Raw genomic sequence first — 8,852 nt, forward strand, 5'->3', positions numbered from 1 at the left:
GTTTGCTACTTCTTTGTCATGGTGATATTTCTTCCCATTTCTTTGATTAGTGAAGTAGGAATATCTCCCCTTTTTTCCTCCTCCTCCTTCTCTTTCTCCGAAAGCTCATCAGCTGCCCTTGGTTACTGCTTCCTCGGAAGGTCTTGGAGTTCCTCTGTGGTCAGTTCAGTATTGTGTTCTCCACCAAGTCCTCCACATTATCATCATCTATCTCCAAGCCCAGGGACCTGCCCAGAGACATAGTAACTTCCACAACAGACACAGGCCACAATTCCTTCCAGGCTAATTGCATGGTCCTGGAAGACAACCCCCCACCCTGCTTTGTCTATGAGCTCAAGCAAATGAGGATATATTAAAATGTTCTTCCAGAACTCCGAGGGTTAAATTAGTTTCAGAGATCACCTCAAAACACCTCTAAAACAGTGCCTTTGTGTAAAGTTTCTTAAAATTAGAAATGACCTGCTGGTCCATGGCCTGGATGAAAACTGTGTTAGGTGACAAGAACCTAGCAGTAAAGAAGCTGTACTCCTCTACCAACTTGGCCTTCAAATCAAGGGTGAACAGGAGCATTCTCCATTACAAGAAGTGCCTTGAGTATCAACTGTTTTTCCCAGAGGTATTTCTCCACACGTGGGGAAAACACTTCATGAATTCACTCCATAAAAAATTGTCTGGACTGACCAGTGTTGCTCAGTGGTTGATTGTTGACCTATGAACCACAGTTTGATTCCAGTCAGGGCACATGTCCAGGTTGTGGGCTGGATCCCTGTCCCTGGAGTGGGGCATGCAGGAGGCAGCCAATCAATGATTCTCTCTCATCATTGATGCTTCTCTCTCTTCTTCTCTGAAATCAATAAAAATACTTTTTTTTTCTTCAAAATTGCCTGGTTGGTTACCCAAGCTTTGCTATTAGCCCTCCATATCGCATTCAACTTGTTTTTCATGACAATACTTTCCTTGAAGACTCGTGAATTTTCAGAATGATATACGAGTAGAGCCTTCAACTTATAAGTCCCCACTTGCATTCCCAAGCAACAATAACGTCAGCCTGCCTTTCATTGGCAGTGACTTCTCTTCCTGTGTGAGATAGCTCCTCTTTGGCATTTTTGTCCAGAAGAAGCATGCCTTTATCACAATTGAACACTTGTTGGGGAACAAATCCCTCAGCCTGTATGTATTCCTGAAATTCTGTCACAAAATTATCAGTAGCTACTTTGTTAGAACTGGTAGCCTCTCCATGACTTACTATACTATGAATGCAACTTGTCTTAAATTTATTGAATCACCCCCTACTAGCCTTAAACGAATTACTTTCAGCATCTATTCCAGGAATGTCTTTCAGGTCAGCATACAGCATCACTTTTTCACATATCATTGCCTCCTAAATGCTATCACTAGCTAAATACTATTCCTTCATACAAGTCGCCAAGTTTTCTACCTCTTCAATTGTCTGTGATTCTTGTTGGCCTCTCTCTGTTTTAAAATTGTGCTATTTCACCATACCAGATCAGTTAGCCAGATCAGACATGCAAATACTTTACAATTATTTCTTTTTTTTAACCTCTAATCGTTGTTCTCACAACTTTCCTTTTCACTTTGCTGCTATCACTAACCTTGGCAGGACCCATCATAACTTACTGTACATATCCTATATAATAAAGAGGTAATATGCAAATTAACCCTCATGCCCTCACAAAGATGGCTGCCTATGACCAGGCCGGCAGAGGGGTTAGTGAGGGACGACCAAACGACTGAACAAGCAAGCTGCATGGGGTGACCAGGCCATCAGGGGGGTTAGTGAGGGATGACCAAACGACTGAATAGCAGGCTGTGTGGGGCAACCAGGCTGGCAGGGGGGCTGTGAGGGGCAACCAGGCCGGCAGCGGGGGTAGTTGGGGGCGACCAGGCCAGCAGGGGGGGCAGTTAGGGGCAACCAGGCCAGCAGAGGGGGCAGTTGGGGGCGACCAGGCCAGCTGGGGGTGGGGTGGGGGAGGTGAGGATGACCAGGCCATCAGGGGGGGCAGTTGAGGCCAATCTGGCCAGCAGTGGGGGTTAGGGGTGACCAGGCCGGCAAGGGGGGGGGGGAGCAGTTAGGGGCAATCAGGCCGGCAGGTGATTAGGCTGGCGGGGGGTGGGGTGGGGTGGGGGGGGGCAGTTAGGGGTGACCAGGCAGACAGGCAGGTGAGCGATTAGGAGCCAGCGGTCCAGGATTGTGAGAGAGATGTACAACGTCCTCAATCCACAAGCAAAAATGAAGTATAAACAGTTTCTGCTATCGGTGGCGAGAGACTGGATAACGGATGACAATAATGAAGGCTCTCCGGAACCAGAGACAAATCTGTCCAGCCCTTCCCCTGGGGGTGCAAGGAGAGCACCTCGTAAAAATCCACCCAAAAGGTTGTCAGGTGATATGAAGCAGCATGAACCTACGTATATTCCAGCGAGTGGAAAGAAAAAATTTCCTACGAGAGCCTGCAGAGTTTGTGCCGCCCATGGAAAAAGGAGCGAAACTAGATACCTATGTAAATTTTGTTTGGTCCCTCTTCATAGAGGAAAATGTATTACGCAGTACCATACGTTAAAAAAGTACTAGAAACTTTAATTGTTTAATTGTTTTTGTAAATAAAAATAATAAAAATGTTATAATTATTGAAAAACAACACCTAAAGTGCATTATGATCTGTAGTTATGATGATTTAAATAATGTGCAGTTTGCCCAAAAATGTGCGGTCCCTGGCATATGTCTTAGAGATTTCTATGCGGTACGAAATGTGTTAATAGTTTTTCACATATCAGAAATTTTACATTTTGATGAATTTCCTTTGTGAGTCATGCTTTTTGGTGTCAGAAGAAATCTTTGCCTAAACCAATGTCACAAAGATTTCTAGGTGCATGAAGTCCATCCCCCACCCCTTAACATCCCCCTCACTTTTCTTTCTAAACAGCCTTCTTGAGGTTTAATTTCTTATAGCAGAAAATACACCTGTTTTAAGTACACAATTTAATGATTTTTAGACTTTACAAAGTTGTGCAACCATCACCTCACTTCAGCTTTAGAACATTCACACCACATCCCAAAATTCCCATATGCACTATTTGATGTAAAACCAAAGCCACCCTCTAAACCTACTTTCTATAGATTTGTCTTTTCTGGACATTTCATACAAATAGAATCATACATGTGATTTTTTTTGCAACAGATGTCTTTCATGCAGCATAATTTTTTGAGTTTCATCCATGTTATACTATGTCAACAGTTGAATAGTATTCCATTATATGACTATGGCACATTTTTTAAACCCATTTACCACCTGATGGGCATTTTAACTCTATTTACTCTGTGGCTATCTACACTAATAAAAGAGAAAGATGCAAATTGACCATACCTTTGAGACGCCCACCAGCCAATCAGGAGTATGCAAATTAACCCAACAAAGATGGCGGGTTAATTTGCATACGCAGGCGCCCAGCGGCGGGGTGGGACACTTGCATCGTCGCCATGGCGAGGATGCAGGTGTTCAGCACTGCCCCAGTTGCTCTGGGCCTCAGGGCAGTGTGGGAAGGTGGAAAGGTGGCTCCAGGCCAGAGAGAAGGCGGTGCTGGCAGCCAGGGGAAGGAAGGTCCATCCTTGCACGAATCTTTGTGCATCGGGCCTCTAGTCTATAATAATAAAAGTGCAGCATGCTAATGAGACTGGACATCCATCCAGACGAAGCCAGGGCTACAAGGGAAGCCCGGTCCCGGAGGGAAGCCGGTGCCGGCATCCGGGGGAAGGAAGGCCTACTCTTGCACAAATTTCATGCATCGGGCCTCTAGTTATAAATAATGCTATTAGTATTACATACAAGTCTGTGTGTGGACATATGTTTTAATTTTTCTGGTAGATACCTATAGTAGGCTATGTTGGGTTGTGGCAAATATGCTTAACTTTTAAAAGAAACTGCCAAAAGTAGGCAGAATAATGGCCCCCTAGGAATGTCCATATTCTAATCCCAGAAATCTTTAATATTTCACAAGGAAAATGGACTTTACAGATGTAATTAAGAACTTGAGATGGGAAGATTAATCACAGAGGCCCTTAAGAGTCAGAGTAGATGTAATAACAGAAGCAGATATGAGAGTTGAAGATGCTATGCTATTAGTTTGGAAGATGAAGGGATGTAGGTGGCCTATTGAAGCTGAAAAGGCAAGAAAACACATTCTCATCTAAAACCTCTAGAACAGCAGTTCTCAACCTGTGGGTCGCGAACCCTTTGGGAGTCGAACAACCCCTTCATAGGGGTCGCCTAAGACCATTGGAAAACACATATATAATTACATATTGTTTTTGTGATTAATCACTATGCTTTATGTTCATTTTGTAATAATGAAAATACACCTTGCATATCAGATATTTACATTACGATTCATAACAGAAGCAAAATTACAGTTATGAAGTAGCAACGAAAATAATTTTATGGTTGGGGGTCACCACAACATGAGGAACTGTATTAAAGGATCTCGGCATTAGGAAGGTTGAGAACCACTGCTCTAAAAGAAACATAATCCTGTTGTATTAATTTCCTAGAGCTGCCTTAAAAAATTTAACACAAAAGTGGCTTGAAAACAGAATTTTATTCTCTCAAAGTTCTGGAGGTTAGAAATTCAAAATCAGGATGTCAGCAGAACTATACTCTCATGCTATCTCACAGTCAGGGCTCTTATGTTCCGGAGTAGAATCCTCCCTTGCCTCTGCCAGCTTCTAGTTGTCTTAGATATTTCTTGGCTTACGGCAGCACAACTCTAGTGTCCGCCTCTATCTTCACATGGGCTTCTGCGGGTGTGTGTCTTTATAAGGAAGGACACTAATCATTAGATTTACGGTCCCCCCAATTGAGTATGCCTCATTTTTTTTTAAAGACAAGTTCACTATTTTTTTAAAAAATTGGTATGAGAAAACAAAGGAGAGAGGAAGAGGGTAGGGGACAGAAACATTGACTTGCTATCCCACTTACTTATGCATTCATTGGTTGATTCCGGTGTCTGCCCTGACTGGGGATTGACTGACAACCTTGGTGTATCAGGACAACGGTCTAAGCAACTGAGCTACTTGGACAGGGCGAATATGAACTCATCTTAATTACACCCGTAAAGACCCTATTTCTAAAGATCACATACTGAGATTCCAGGAGTTTGGGGAGGATACTATTCAAACATCACTATACATCCCAACACCTTGATTTTAGCCTAGTGAAGCCCATTTCAGAGTTCTGTCTTAAGAACTAAGGTAACAGATGTGTGTTTTTTAAACCATTAAGTTTGTAGTAATTTGTTACAGCAGTAATGGAAAATTAAAACGTTGCTAAACTGTTTTCCAAAGCACCTGCACCATTTACATTTCCACCTGCAACGTATTAGGATTCCAGTTTCTGCACATCCTTGCCAACTTTTTTTACTTTCTGTTTATAGCCATTCTAAGTGATGTAATTACACATTTTACCTGGTGAAATGTCTATTTAAATCTTTTGTCCATGGTCTAGGCCTGTAAATAAACTTGTAAGTTTTACAATAATTTATAAGAATTCCCATTTTTAAATTAGACTGCTTATCTTATTAAGTTGTAAGAGTTCTTTATATATATATATATATGTGAAAAATTGGAACCACTCTCTACCATCTTCACAAATGTAACTCTAAAACTATAACTCAAACTATTCTAAAACTAAATTTAAGACTATTCTAAAGTAAGCTTTTTGTGTGTTGTTTTGAAAGGAGAAGGAACTGTCAGATTAAGGGAACATGAGACAATTTGCCAATGTTATCTCTGATAAGGGTTTAATTTCCAAAATTTATAGGGAAGTCATACAACTTAACAAAAGGAAGATAAACAATCCAATCAAAATATGGTCAAAGGACTTAAATAGACACTTTTCCAAAGAGGACATGCAGAAAGCCAAGAGACATATGAAAACATGCTCAAAGTCACTAATCATCTGAGAGATGCAAATCAAAACAACAATGAGGTACCATCTCACACCTGTCAGAATGGCTATCATCAACAAATCAACAAATGACAAGTGCTGGAGAGGATGCAGAGAAAAAGGAACCCTTCTGCACTGCTGGTGGGAATGCAGACTGGTGCAGCCACGGTGGAAAACAGTAAAGTGTTTCCTCAAAAAATCAAAAATGGAACTGCCATTTGACCCAGTAATCCCACTTCCAGGAATATATCCCAAGAAACCAGAAACAGAAACCAGAATCAGAAAGGATATATGCACCCCTATGTTCATAGCAGCACAATTTACAATAGCTAAGATTTGGAAACAGACTATGTGTCCATCAGCAGATGAGTGGATTAGAAAACTGTGGTACATCTACACAATGGAATACTACGCTGCTGTAAAAAAGAAGGAATTCTTACCATTTGCAACAGCATGGATGGAACTGGAGAGCATTTATGCTAAGCGAAATAAGCCAGTTAGAGAAAGATATCATATGATCTCACTCATTTGTGGAATATACAAAAATAGAACCAGAGCCACAGAAGCATTGAACAGACTGTCCAACCTATGAGGGAAGGCAGGGGGTGAGGGGGTAAGAGATCAACCAAAAGATCTGTATGCATGCATATGAGCATAACCAATGGACACAAACAGCATGGGGGTGAGGGTATGTGCTGGGGGGTGGGGGTGGCCGGGGAGAAGTCAATGGGGGGAGGGGGAGGAGACTTATGTAATACTTTAAACAACAAAGAATTAAAATAAAATGAAATGAAAGAGAACATGAGACGGCCGATGTGGTCAGTGGTTGAGCATTGACCCATGAATCAAGAGTTCACCAGTTTGATTACCAGTTAGGGCATCATGCCTGGGGTTTAGGGCTTGAACCATGATAGGGAACATGCAGGAGGCAACCGCTCAAGGATGTTTCTCTCTCATCCATGTTTCTCTCTCTCTATCCCTTTCCTTTCTTCTCTCTCTGAAAATCAATAAAAACATATTTTTTTAAAAGAGAGATCATGGGTGGGGGCTTGCCCGTGGTGGGAATGGCTTGGGGGAGAGGGGTAATTGGGGGAAAAGGAGACCTATGTAAAACTTTAGACAATAAAGAGAGAGAGAGAGAGAGAGAGAGAGAGAGAGAGAGAGAGAGATATCATGGGACATTTCAGCGAAATGCAATGCGTGGACCTTTTTGGATTCTGCTTTGAACAAACCTATCTTTAAAAGACTTTTATAGGACTTATGAGAAAAAATTGGGTATACTGCAATAAAGTGAGTCACATACATTTTTGGTTTCCTAGTGCATTTAAAAGCTATGTTTCCACTGTAAGCAGTCTAGTAAGAGTACAATAGCATTATGTCTTTTAAAAAGTATATAGCTTAATTTAAAAGTACTACTAAAAATGCAAACCATCATCACAGCCTTCAGTGAGTTGAGACATGATTTTTGCTGGTGGAGCGTTTTGCCTTAATGTTGATGGCTGCTCACTGATCAGGATGGTGGTTGCTAAAGGCTAGGGTTGCTGTGGCAATATCTTAAAAGAAGACAATGAAGTTTGCTGCATTGAATGACTTTTCCTTTCACTATTTCATTGTAAAATGCAATGCTGTACCGTATGATAGCATTTTACACATAGTAGTACTTCTTTCAAAACTGGAGTCAGAACCTACGGACTGAAGGGTCCCAGGTTCGATTCCGGTCAAGGGCATGTACCTCTCAAACCCTGCAGCTGCTTTCTCAACTGAGTTTATGTAATATTCTAAATCCTATGTTGTCATTTCAACAATCTTCACAGCATCTTAATCAGAAGTAGATTCCATCTCAAGAAACCACTTTCTTTGCTCAATCATAAGAAGCAATTCCTCTTCTAATTCTAGTTCTCTTGCTATTTCCACATCTGCAGTTACTTCCTCTACTAAAGTCTGAGTCCCTCCAAGTCATTCATGAGGGTTGGAATGAACTTCTCCCAAACTCCTGTTAATGCTGATTTATTTTACCTCTTCCCACGAATCACAAATGTTCTTAATGGTATCTAGAATGGTGACTTCTTTCCAGAAGATTTTCAATTTACTTTGCCCAAATATATCAGAGGTATCACTATTTATGGCAGCTATAGCCTTACAAAATGTATTTCTTAAATAATAAGACTCAATGTTCAGCCCTAGCCGGTTTGGCTCAGTGGATAGAGCGTCGGCCTGCGGACTGAAGGGTCCCGGGTTCGATTCCAGTCAAGGGCATGTACCTTGGTTGCGGGCACATCCCCAGTAGGGGGTGTGCAAGAGGCAGCTGATCGATGTTTCTCTCTCATCGATGTTTCTAGCTCTCTATCCCTCTCCTTTCCTCTCTGTAAAAAATCAATAAAATATATTAAAAAAAAAAAAAAGACTCAATGTTCAAATTACTCCTTGATCCATGGACTGCAGAATGGAAATTGTGTTAGCAGGCATAAAAACATTAACCTTGTACATCTCTAGCAGAGTTCTTGGATGACCAGGTGCATTGCCAATGAGTAATATTTAAAAAAATCTTTGTCTGAGCAGATCTCAACAGTGGGCTTAAAATATACTCAGTAAGCCATGTTGCAAACAGATGTGCTGTCATCCAGGTTTTATTGTTCTATTTTTAGAGCATAAAGAGAATAGATTTAGTATAATTCTTAAGGGTCCTAAGATTTTCAGAATAGTAAATGAGCACTGGCATCAACTTAAAAGTCACCTAACAAGAGAGTCAGTCATTTGAAGCCAGGCATTGACTTCTCTCTAGCTATTAAGTGGTGGATGGTATCTTCTTCCAATGTAAGATTGTTTTATCCATAATGAAAATCTGTTGTTTATAGTGTAGCCACCTTCATTAATTATCTTAACTAGATCTGG

Source organism: Myotis lucifugus, unplaced genomic scaffold (genome assembly GCF_000147115.1).
Source record: "Myotis lucifugus unplaced genomic scaffold, Myoluc2.0 scaffold_137, whole genome shotgun sequence".
Taxonomy (NCBI): domain Eukaryota; kingdom Metazoa; phylum Chordata; class Mammalia; order Chiroptera; family Vespertilionidae; genus Myotis; species Myotis lucifugus.